The sequence below is a fragment of the Akebia trifoliata genome, chromosome 7 (assembly GCF_017979445.1).
Source record: "Akebia trifoliata isolate Shusen 1 chromosome 7, ASM1797944v1, whole genome shotgun sequence".
In the NCBI taxonomy this organism is placed as follows: Eukaryota; Viridiplantae; Streptophyta; class Magnoliopsida; order Ranunculales; family Lardizabalaceae; genus Akebia; species Akebia trifoliata.
In genome coordinates this window covers 8,414,672-8,426,394 of record NC_141381.1, presented here as the reverse complement: position 1 = coordinate 8,426,394, position 11,723 = coordinate 8,414,672, and the positions used below count along the sequence as shown (strand labels likewise).

The window sequence follows — 11,723 nt, the reverse complement described above, 5'->3', positions numbered from 1 at the left end:
TTGCTATCTAGTTTGCTTCAACCCTCTGTCAAAGAGGGGCATCTATAGACACCCCATTTTTACATCCGCCTGATTAATCAACTCGTCAGCCCGACTGCAATGATTCCAATGATGGATGTTATTTCCATTGCTTCATTTTGTTACCATATGTGTTTCAGAAATTCGGATGAGGTATCTCGAACTGACAAAGCCTTAGAAATCACGCTACGCTAGGAAAATACGACCCCAAAAACATAGAAATCATCATCTTTCAGACAAAAAGAAACTTCACGATAAAAATCACTAAAAATGATCAAAATACCCCTAACATCAAAATATCCTTAGAGCCTACATTACGCTTAGGAAAACCCTTTCGAACACATAAAACAACAAAATTGAAACCAAATAAATCATTTCGCCAATTTTAACAGAATTTGACAAAATTACGAAAATGCCCCTCATAAAGTTCATGACCATTTCACACCAAAAATTTCATAAATGACACAAACTTATATTTCCATTGAATTTCTTACAAAAAATCGATTCTAAAACATCCTAGAACATTAAAAACTGACTTAAAACGCGAAAAGCCCTCTCTAGGGGCAAAATGGTAATTTCACAATTTTCATAATTAAAATTTTCGAAATTAATAAATAAAATATTAAATAATTAAAGTGAAACAGTAATGAAATTAATTTAAAATTTTGAATTAAAAAATCGATCAATCGGACTTTTATGAAAAATTGTTGAGGGTTCGTGAGATATTTCTTTAAGGACCCCTCCATTTGGGGGTCCAAAGAATTAAAGATATAATAGAGGGGTTCGTCAAAAATTTAAAGTCAATTAAGCAGGACTAAGGTCAAGGTATTAAAGTCAATCAAGTGAGACTAAAGTCAAAATTAAAGTCAATTAAGCAAGACTAAAGTCAAGATATTAAAAGTCAATCAATTAAGACTAAAGTCAAAATATTAAAAGTCAATCAAATAAGACCAAAAGTCAAAATTCTAATAGAGTTCTAATTAAATAAATAACTCTATCTAATAGAGTTCTAATAACTAAAACACAATTCTATCTAATAGAGTTCTAATTAAAACACAATTCTACCTAAAATAATTCTAACTAAAACACAATTCTACCTAAAACAAGTCTAATTAAAACACAATTCTACCTAAAATAATTCTAACTAAAACACAATTCTACCTAAAACAAGTCTAACTAAAACACAACTCTAATTAAAAGAACTCTAATTAAACACTAACTCTATCAAAATCAACTCCTAAAAAATCTATAAATAGAGGTCCCCACACCTTATTTTCGTATCAACTCATAAACCCTAAGAGAAGTAGGTCTAAAAGTCTCCTTAGCCTCCCATAAACCCTAGTTTTGGAGTCCCAACTCCTTACCTAACATCCCTCCTTCGATTTTAGCCTAAAGAATATCTAAAAGCCCTCCAAAAACACCCCAAAACCCATAACAAAGTTGAAGAATCTAGATCAAAAAAAGGAGATACCTTACCTTGGAGATCCGAAATCAAATCTGGAGACAGAACGAAGCAAGGGAGTACGGTACAAGGAGCTATTTTTGTCGGATCTGAGGGAACAAAGTCTTTGCTATCGGAAAGGTATAACTTTTTTTTTAAATTTTTTATTATTATTCTTATCTAGGTTTTTAGCAATGTAATCTATTTGAGAAGTTAGTAGAGACCGACTTTGGCCGGGCGGGGTTGGTGCCTAATACCTTCCAACCCCGTAACATGATCCCCGAATTCAGCTTTTCTGTTCTAGATTAGTTCTCATCTATTTAGAGTCATTGATCGGTTCCTAGACCGTAATAACTAGGTGACGACTCCCAAACCTCAAGGGTCAAAAGTGGATCCGCGCACCCCGTGGATCGAGGGCGCTTTCACCGCTCCAATTTTAATATCTCCGATTCGGGATTAAGGTTTGTCGATCTTTATTGATGCATCTGGGATTGGTCTGGGATTTTACTGATGCAGTTCTGGAAGGTAGTGGTGTATGCATCCAGGAAATTGAAGAATCATAAGAAAAACTATCATGTTCATGATCTGGAGTTTGTCGCTATAGTGTTCGCACTACGTATATGGAGGCATTACCTATATGAAGAGACGTTTGTAGTATTCTTCGATCATAAGAGCCCCAAGTATATTTTCTCACAACGAAAATTGAACATAAGATAACAACGTTGGATGGAATATCTAAAAGACCACGACTTTACCCTTGAGTATCACCTGGGAAAGGCAAATGCAGTTGCTGATGTGCTAAACAGGAATATTGTAGCACACATGATAGTAAATAAATGATAGTTGCTTGAACAAGCTATAAAAACAGTGTTCGAGACTCCGAGGAAAATGTATAGACCGCACATTTATTTAGGTATGCTGAAGATAAAAAATGAACTAATAGCATGAATTAGATAATCTTAAAAAATAGATGAGGACATACAAAAATACGAATGGAGAACTAAGGACCTGACCAACCTAGATTGGCCAAAAGGATCATATAAGATTTTCAAGTTTTGAAGTAGGATGTGGATACCTCATGACTCACAATTGAGGTCCGATATACTAGGCGAGGCACACTGTTCCCGATCTTCTATTCACCCATGAGGTACGAAGATGTATAGAGACCTACGCAAAATTTCTGATTTCTGGGTATGAAGAATGTTATCATAGAATATGTGAGTTGATGCGTGACATGTTAGTAGGTCAAGGCAAAATACTACAACCCAGCAAGCTTACTCCAACTATTATCCATATTGAAATGGAAGTAGGAGCATGTGACCATGAACTTTATAGTGGGGTTGCCAAGAGTCAATGACAGATCAGATGCCATATGGGTGATTATAGACTGACTGATGAAATTGACACATTTCATTCTGATTCTAGTTTCATTCGATGACGACAGACTGAGCCAAATATATATAACTAAGATAGTTCGACTGCATAGAGTACCAGTTTCTATCGTGTTAGATAGGAATCCCATATTTACTTTTCGATTTTAGAAAAGTCTATACAAAGCCATGGGTACGTAGTTGAACTTTAGAACGACTTTTCATTAACAATTAGATGGATAGTCTGAGCGGGTGATTCAGATTTTAAAGGACATGTTACGGGCATGTGTTTTGGATTTTGGAGGAAGTTGGAAATGCCACTTACCATTGGTAGAGTTATCCTACAACAACAAATTTTAAACCAGTATCGACATGGCACCATTCGAGACTTTATACGATTGACCGTATTAATCACCGATATGTTGGGCAGAGATAGGAGACACCATGGTGTTGGGACCGGAGACTGTTGAGGAAACTACTAAGACAATACGTCTTATACGGGACAGATTAAAAACTGCTTAGAATAAACAAAAGAGTTATGCAAACTTTGGAATTCTAGGTTGGAGATAGAGTGTGCTTAAAAGTATCATCCCGAAGAGGAATCTTTAGGTTTGGTGTGAAAGGTAAATTGAAACCGCGATTTATGAGACCATTCGAGATAATACAATGGATAGGGCCAGTAGCTTATAGATTGATTCTACTACCGCAACTTGAGTAGATTCACAATGTATTCCATGTATCCATATTGAAGAAATATTTTCCAGACCCTTCCCACGTGGTCGACTTGTGAAATTTAGAGGTAGATGAAGATGTATCCTATGAGGAAGGTGCAATACAAATACTTGACAGGAGAGTAAAATAATTCGGGTATAAATTTATTCCTCTAGTCAAGGTACTGTGGAGACACCACAGCATTGAGGAAGTCATATAGGAAAAAGAGGTTGAGATGTAGATTAAGTATCCAAAACTATTCTGAGACTAAGGTATGACTCCAATTTCAAGGATGAAATTTTTAGTAAGGGGAAGAGACTGTAATACCACGAGTTTTTAATTCGTATTTCGAGGAGATCAAATAGTAAAAATTTGAAAATTTCTAAAAGGACTCTGGGTAAAACACTTAGATTTTTTTCTGTTCATTTTTAATGAAATTTGACTTCACCATTGGATTCAAAATGGTCAAAACACATATTGTAGCTTGTGAGTATGCTCAAATGTGAGTTTTGACAAAAAAATTATAAAATTCTTGATTTTCGTATTAGACAGAATCTGAAAAGATGAATTTTTGTTAGAGTAAAAATTAATAAAATCCTATCACATCATTGGGTCCACAACAAAAAAAGAGAATAGAGTATTTATTTGTCGATTTTCAAATCCAAAAAGTTGAGTTATCGTCAAAATAAAAATCAATAAGAAAATACCAAAAATGCCCCTCCAGTTTTTATATAAAAGACTTATTAAGTTTTTTTTTTATATATTTGATTCTCATTTAGATCCGTCGCGAATGAGCCATCGTTAATCATCGACAAAAAAGAAAAGTTGTTAGCGTCGACAAGCTCTAAAATCTTACTATCCTAAATCTTAATTTATCTTTTATTCTCTTGTCTCTCACCAAAAACCAACGAGTGAATTTTGACATATTCCACTCAGGATTTTATCTACTTAGAAGAAGACTTATATTTCATCGTAGATGAAAAAAAGAGTACCATCTTCAAGAGTGTCGTAGCTACCTGATTGTTTTATACCCAAGTCCGTCCAACCTTGATCTTCACGTTGCTCTACCTCGATTTCCATGCTGGATCATCATTTTAGATAATCACAAATTTTGGTAGGAAACTTTCAATTCTTATTGGTAATCTTAGATTACGAAAATTGCATTTAGGATTTTTATCGAAAATTTTGATGTATTTCAAAACGTAGAATTCTTTTCGTTTATTTCAAATTCACATGATGACCTTCAAGTTTGATATGTTTTTATCATATTTTAACAATTGATTCATGGGTAGGATAATGGAGTGAAAAATCAGTGAAGAAATATGAAAATAGGAATGAAAAATCAAATGTTTACGCAGATTACAACTTTTTGTCAGTGCCGTCATCAGCTACTGTTGAATAGTGACAGTGTTGCAGTCAGAAATAAAGCTTGGCAAAAATTGAAAATTTGATTTTGTTTTGTTTTTCCCACAATTTATATATAATTTTCCAACCTTTATTTCATTTAAAAGGAATGACACGGTAAAATGTTAGAATGACACTCAAGGGGTGATGTCTTTATTTTTATATTGTTGTGCTGTGTATGCGTTTGCGAACGGATATCCAGGGGTAATGATTTTTGGTTGTTTGTTTATTTACTTCTCGTTAGCATTGGTTTAATTTTTTTGCACTACTATTCAAATTAGGCCAGGTGGCCATAATTGCATGGTAGGAAACTAGATATCTATTCTCAACTCTGTAATGTTAATTTTTTATTTTATTTAAAAAAAATGAGATATGTATACGTAGTATGTAGCTATTTTGTGAACTGTTAAAGAGCTTGTAAATCATTGAAATGATATCCGTCATATCATCAAGAGTAATGTACTATCTTGGGATGTACGGTAAGGATAACCAAACTCATACGTGGTATGGGATGCATATGAGAATGAAATCACAACTAGAATCTGAGTTTATTCCTTTCTATCTTTACGAGTGAAATTATAATATAAAAGGTGGTCGTATACGAATGGGGATGTATAATGGGAATCACATGTATGCCTAATAGGCGTTGATGAAGATGATTGGTCAATGATTACTAACATTTTATAATAGTCAAACGTCTTGAGACATAAAAAAAGGATCCATTGCTTACGGTCATGTCAAACGACGAGCCTGAACCAGATAAATAGTCAACCAATTATGATAATACAACGATCAGCCACAAAATGAAGAACTAAAACTAGTAAAGGATTGAAACATCATTTTCCCAACTAGAAGTGATCAAATTGTAGAATCCCAATTCTCTAATTCCACTACTCCACCATTATGTATTATGTATCTATTGTTCTATTTTAAGTTATAAATTAAAAAATATGTTTAATATTTTAATGTTATCAATTAGAATTATATGTAAAATTGAATGTTATATTATAAGTACTGTTGCTCGTTGAAATGTGAATTTATTTATTTAGTTGCTCATCCCTGGCTATATGTACCATTTAATCATAATTTATCTTGTAAAACTATGCATGTATTAAAATGATTAAGAATGTTTACTCGTTCATATTAGGAAAAGTTATTAGTAGAAATTATTTATTTACCTATTGGGTAACCAGTGTTACTCACTCTTTCCTTCCCATTTTTTTAATTTCAAAGCCTGTAATTGTCGAAGCAGGCATGGAGCCGATGAGTAGGGAGCATATAGTTGGTCATATAGATGACTAGAGTCCGTTACCTGGTGAGTACGGGGGCTATACCTAGCCGCGTTAGGCCATGCAGGTTGTATATAAATTTTGAGTCGAGAGTTAGGACTTTGTTAGCGAGAGGATATTTTTTGTAATCCTGTATATTTTTACTCCTTCCGTACTCTAATCTATCTTTACATTGTTCGATGTTTACAATCTTCCGCTACTTGTATATTTTTGGCATATACATATATACAGGATTCGTTGTATATGGTTTCTTAGGTTGTTGTGTGCTTTGGAAAGCTAACATAAACAAAGGAAAACGAGGCTGAAGTCTCGAGGCATCACCTAGTACCTCGAGATTTGACATGGGGATTTGTTTTAGCATTCGGGGGTGCCACATATTTCTTGGTATTAGCTTGAAAATGAAATTTTTTTCTAGTATAGATTTAAAGGTTTTGACTTGAGGTGTTATTTCATGTTCTTTTGAACAAAACCTATGTTAATGGAGGGCATGTCATTGTTTGACAACACATGAGATATCTCTAATATTGATGAAAATGTAAGGAGGGGAATCTCTAAATTACTATATAAGACATTATATTTAAATAATTATGTATTTTCCTTATTGGAAGGTAGAGCAATGGAGTTTAGTCACATAATCTTATTTTTCATATATAATAAACATTTAAACTCCATAAACCTAGTTGACCCAGTTAAGTTTTTAGTAATTCGTCCGAACACTACTACACAAAGGGGAATAGGAGGTGACCCATATTAGAGTTTTGACATCGGATTTAAAATAAAACGATGTTACAAAGAATTTTCGTAGTACATCGCGCGAAAATTCTAGAAAGGTTTATATGTCGATTTATGCAAAAATCTATGTTACAAATATGTTTTTTTTTGCATTAAAACTTTAAGAAGGTATATAACGACAATTTTTCAAACACCGACGTGATAAATCATTAATATATATATATATAGGTCGATTTATGCAAAAACCGATGTTACAAATATGCTTTTTTTGCATTAAAACTTTAAGAAGGTATATAACGACAATTTTTCAAACACCGATGTGATAAATCATTAATATATATATATATGGGAGCAGTTTAGCAGCCCCATTATGGTGCCCCACATGGTGCCATGCATTTTTCAAAACATGGGTTACAAGCTTTGGAATGAGCTGATTTTTTGTGAGGATGATCTCTATGATGAGGAGATCATCCTCACCAAAAATCAGCCTATTCCAAAACTTCTAACCCCATCAAAAGTAATTTACAAAAAATGGATGGTCCACGATTCTTCAACTTGTAACTTGGGTTAGAAGTTTCAAAATGAGCTGATTTTTGGTGAGGATGATCTCTTCACCGTAGAGATCATCCTCACAAATAATCAGCCTATTCCAAAACGTGTAAACCCCATCAAAAGTAATTTAAAAAATGCATGGCACCATGTGTGGCACCATAAGGGGCTGCTGAACCGCTCCCTATATATATATATTTATGGGTCGAGTTATTTTGACAAAATCATAGACAACATTCTAGACAAAGTTTCATCTTATATGGTTAAAAAGTTTTGGAATGGGCTGATTTTTTCTGAGGGTGATTTCTATAGTGATTAGATCATACTCACCAAAAGTCAGCCAAATCCGAAACTTCTAACCCTATGAAAAGTGGTTACAAACTAACAGTAAAAAATTGATGGTTCATGATTTTTCAACTTATAAACTAGGGTTAGAAATTTCAGAATTGGCTGATTTTTTGTGAGGATGATTTTCTCACCATAAAGATCATCCTCACAAAAAAATCAGCCCATTCCAAAACTTTTAGCCCATATAAGACAAAATGCTTTGTGTAGAATGCTATTTAGGATTTTGTCAAAAGAATGCTACCCATATATATAAGACTCTAACCCCAAACTCTAAATCGTTTTCATATTGATTTACCACCTTAGGTGTATGTTTGGAGGCCATGACGAAGAAAATAAAAATACTTCATCATCTTGATTGATCTTTTTATTGGAATGGAAGGGTTTAGGAAAGCTATAATTAATTTTTAGTGGATTGCACTCTTCATAGTGGCTATAACTTCAGTTTGCATGGAAAGTGAAGGAAGGAAAGAAACATTGGTAGAAGCAATTACTGTGTGTTACTGAAGATGTGCAAGCCTTCTTATTAGGTTTAATTTGTTTTAGAAAATGTGTTCAAACTAAATGATAGAAATTTTTGAGAAATTCTGAAGAGAAATTTGGATTAATTCATGCAGCCAAGAAAACAAAAATAAAAAAAAATAAATAAACCAATATAACATTGGTGTTTATAAAAACCAACGTTTTATATCATTATAACGTCAATTTTACTAAAAATCGGCATTATATATGGTGACACTTTGATATTTTTGGATTTTCACTATAACATCGATTTTAACTAAAATCGACGTTATATGGGGTTGACATTTTTGATATTTTGAACATTATGCGTAGGGAAGCCCATTCCGAAATTTCTAACCTTAGTTTACAGGTTGAATGGACCGTCCAATTTTTGTAAACCACTTTTAATGGGGTTAGAAGTTTCGGAATGGGCTAATGTTTTGTGAGGATTTTCACCTCATCATAGAGATCATCCTCACAAAAAATCAGCCCATTCCAAAACTTCTAACCCATACATTGAAAAAATGTTTGGAACTTTTTAGGGCCTCCGAACGCCATCCTTATATATAACGTTTGTTTGAATAAAACCAACATTATAAAAACTTATAATGATAGTTTTAGTCAAACCAATGTTATAAAGGTTTTTAAAAATTAGGGATCTGTACCTTATTGTATCATTTTCTGATGTTTCTCTCTTAAGTTCTCATTCTCCTAAGCTTTTAATCTCTCTCATTCTCCGAAGCTCTCACAGGCCTTTCTCTCTCTCTCTCATCTTCATCCCCACTTGACTTGATTTACAAGGTTTAAGCAGCAATGACTATGACTGTGGCAATATCTATGTTTCTCGTCTTTTCCCCAAACCATTACATTTAGGTTTGACTCAATAACTCTCTTGACTGCTATTACACATCTTTTCCACTTCTGTGATAAAAGTGTGATAATTAATGTACAGCTTTAATGTCAGTTTTGCTTCTGATAATTCTTGATTGATAAAGCTGATTTATATATCTGAGTCAATTTTTAATCGGTTAATTAGCTAGAAATACTATTGATGTATATGAAAAAAGTCAGGTTTTTGAAGTTTATAAATTTATTACTCTGAAATGGGTGTTTGTTTTAATCCTTACGAATATGATTGTAGTATGTGTGATTATATCAAACCAAGGCTTTGTTTACAGGGATAACCTACTTGGAGCTACTACTTTCAAATATAAAATTATTGGATTTTCGGAGGCATTATGTTATGTATATGGTTTTAATTCAAAAAAGATATAATGGCCCACCAAATTTTCAATTAACCATTCTGATGGGAACACGTGCGGGCGAGCACACACTCACACACACACACAAATGGTAAATATATGGGATCAAATTTGAAATCCAGTTTGTTCCAACCAATAATTAAGGGTTTAAATCAAGGATTTAGATCCGATAAGGATCCAATCCAATTTGATAACTAATTGGGTTCGTTTGTGATTGACGACACAAATCCAATAAAGGTTCGATTGGATTGTGTATCTAAATAATTAGGTTTTGCATAATCTATGGCCACTAAAGATCTTTTCTGCATGCTTTGGGTTCAATTCAATTTAGATCCAATTCGATTCCTATCCAATAAGATTTGACAATCTCATTAATGCCAACACTTTCAAGTAAGAAGACTTGTCACTCTTTAGAATCAAAATTTGTAAATAGTTTTATCCATTTTTCTATTAGGAATTTTGTTTAGTACATGCAGAACATTTACCTTATAGATCTAAATCCCAGCTGGAATTATATGTCATTGTATTCACCATTTGAACAAATTGTATAGTCTTATTTTTTATCTAGGCTTTATAATAAAAATAGAAAGCTTTTATTGCCACACCAACTTTTGCTAATGCCACACCAAGATGTGTATTAATTCTTTGGTGACTTACAAATGAATTGGGGTGGCATTAGCAAAAGTTGGTATTGTGACGCCCCCGAATGCTAACCAATAGGTAGACTTGGGTGCACATCAAACTGATTTATTGCGAAGCTCTCGATGTCGGTACTCCCTTTCCCTTCTATGATAAACGATTCTTCTTCTAACTAGATGAAACTCTGAGTAGGATGTATCGAAACCAACTCCCTGGTTTTTGATGAGAGAAATAGAGAAAAGAAAAGAAACTAGGATCTAGGATGGTAGAAATGTAGAGCTCGTCGACGCTATCAACTTTTTCTTCTTTGTCGATGATCAACTCAAACTCGTTCGCGACAAATCTTGATGAGAAGACGGTGGGAAACCCTTGTGTGTCAATCGACTGAGTTTGTATCATTTGGAAAGAAGATAAATGAAATAAAAGAATGATTTATTCTTTTATATAAAGGTTGGAGGGGCATACTTGGTATTTTTAATTTATTTCTATCGTTGGCGATATTTCGATTTTTCAAACTCGAAAATTGACGAATGAATACTTTATTCTATATAATTTTTCATTACAGATCTAATGGGATGATCAGATTTTATTAATTATCAATCTAATAAAAATTTACCTTTTTAGGTTCCATCAGACACGAAATATGAGATTTTTTAATTTTTCACAAGAACGTGAATTAGAGCATGCTTACGGGCTAAATTATTATTTTTGATTATTTTGAATCTAATGACAAAGTCAGATTTTGTTAAAAATAAACATAATAAAGTCTAAGAGTTTTACCCTAAATCCCTTTTTTTAGAATTTTTTCAAAATTTCACTATTGGATTTCTTTGAGATACGAATTAAAAACTTGGGGTATTACAGGTATGGAAATATATACTAATGCCTCAGAAAATCCATAATTTTATAGTTGACTTGGATATTTTTATCTTAATTCATGTTCTTAATCTTTCAGGCATTAAGACCTTTAAACACATTTGTAGTCGAGGCCTTGGAGAGTCTAGACCAGGTATTTTCTTTTGTTGTAGTCAACTTCTCAAATTATGATACTTTGACATTTAGTAAATGTCAAATGTCTACTAGATCTTTGGTAGAATGTAATTGTTTGGTAGCCTATTAACAACAATAAGTTCCACTTGATATCATCTTAGGTTTTGTTGATATTTTTATGTCTCTCCCTCTTTTATATGTAAAATCATGCATTATGTTTGCTTAATTTATAAGATCATTTTTGTTCAATCTTAGTCGTGTTGTAAGGATCGAAGCGTGCTTATTATTTCTATGAAGAATTATTATTTGTGAACCAAGATGTAAATGCTAAAGATCGAAGTGTGCTTATTATTTTTATTTAATGATTATTATTTGTGAATCAAGAGGTACGTAAACTTAATATTGAAAAGTAGATAATCCATATTGATTAGTACAGTTAGTTAAATGATATGAGGGACCATTTGAAATTATA

General features: G+C 32.9%; 1 non-coding gene across 1 annotated transcript; it reads left to right on the top strand.

Annotated features, from left to right (window-relative positions):
• The first annotated feature begins 9,292 nt into the window (after window positions 1–9,292).
• LOC147398175 (small nucleolar RNA Z223) lies at window positions 9,293–9,379 on the top strand. Its single transcript, XR_015180212.1, has one exon. It is a non-coding gene; the product is annotated as a small nucleolar RNA Z223 (small nucleolar RNA).
• The last annotated feature ends 2,344 nt before the right edge of the window (window positions 9,380–11,723 follow it).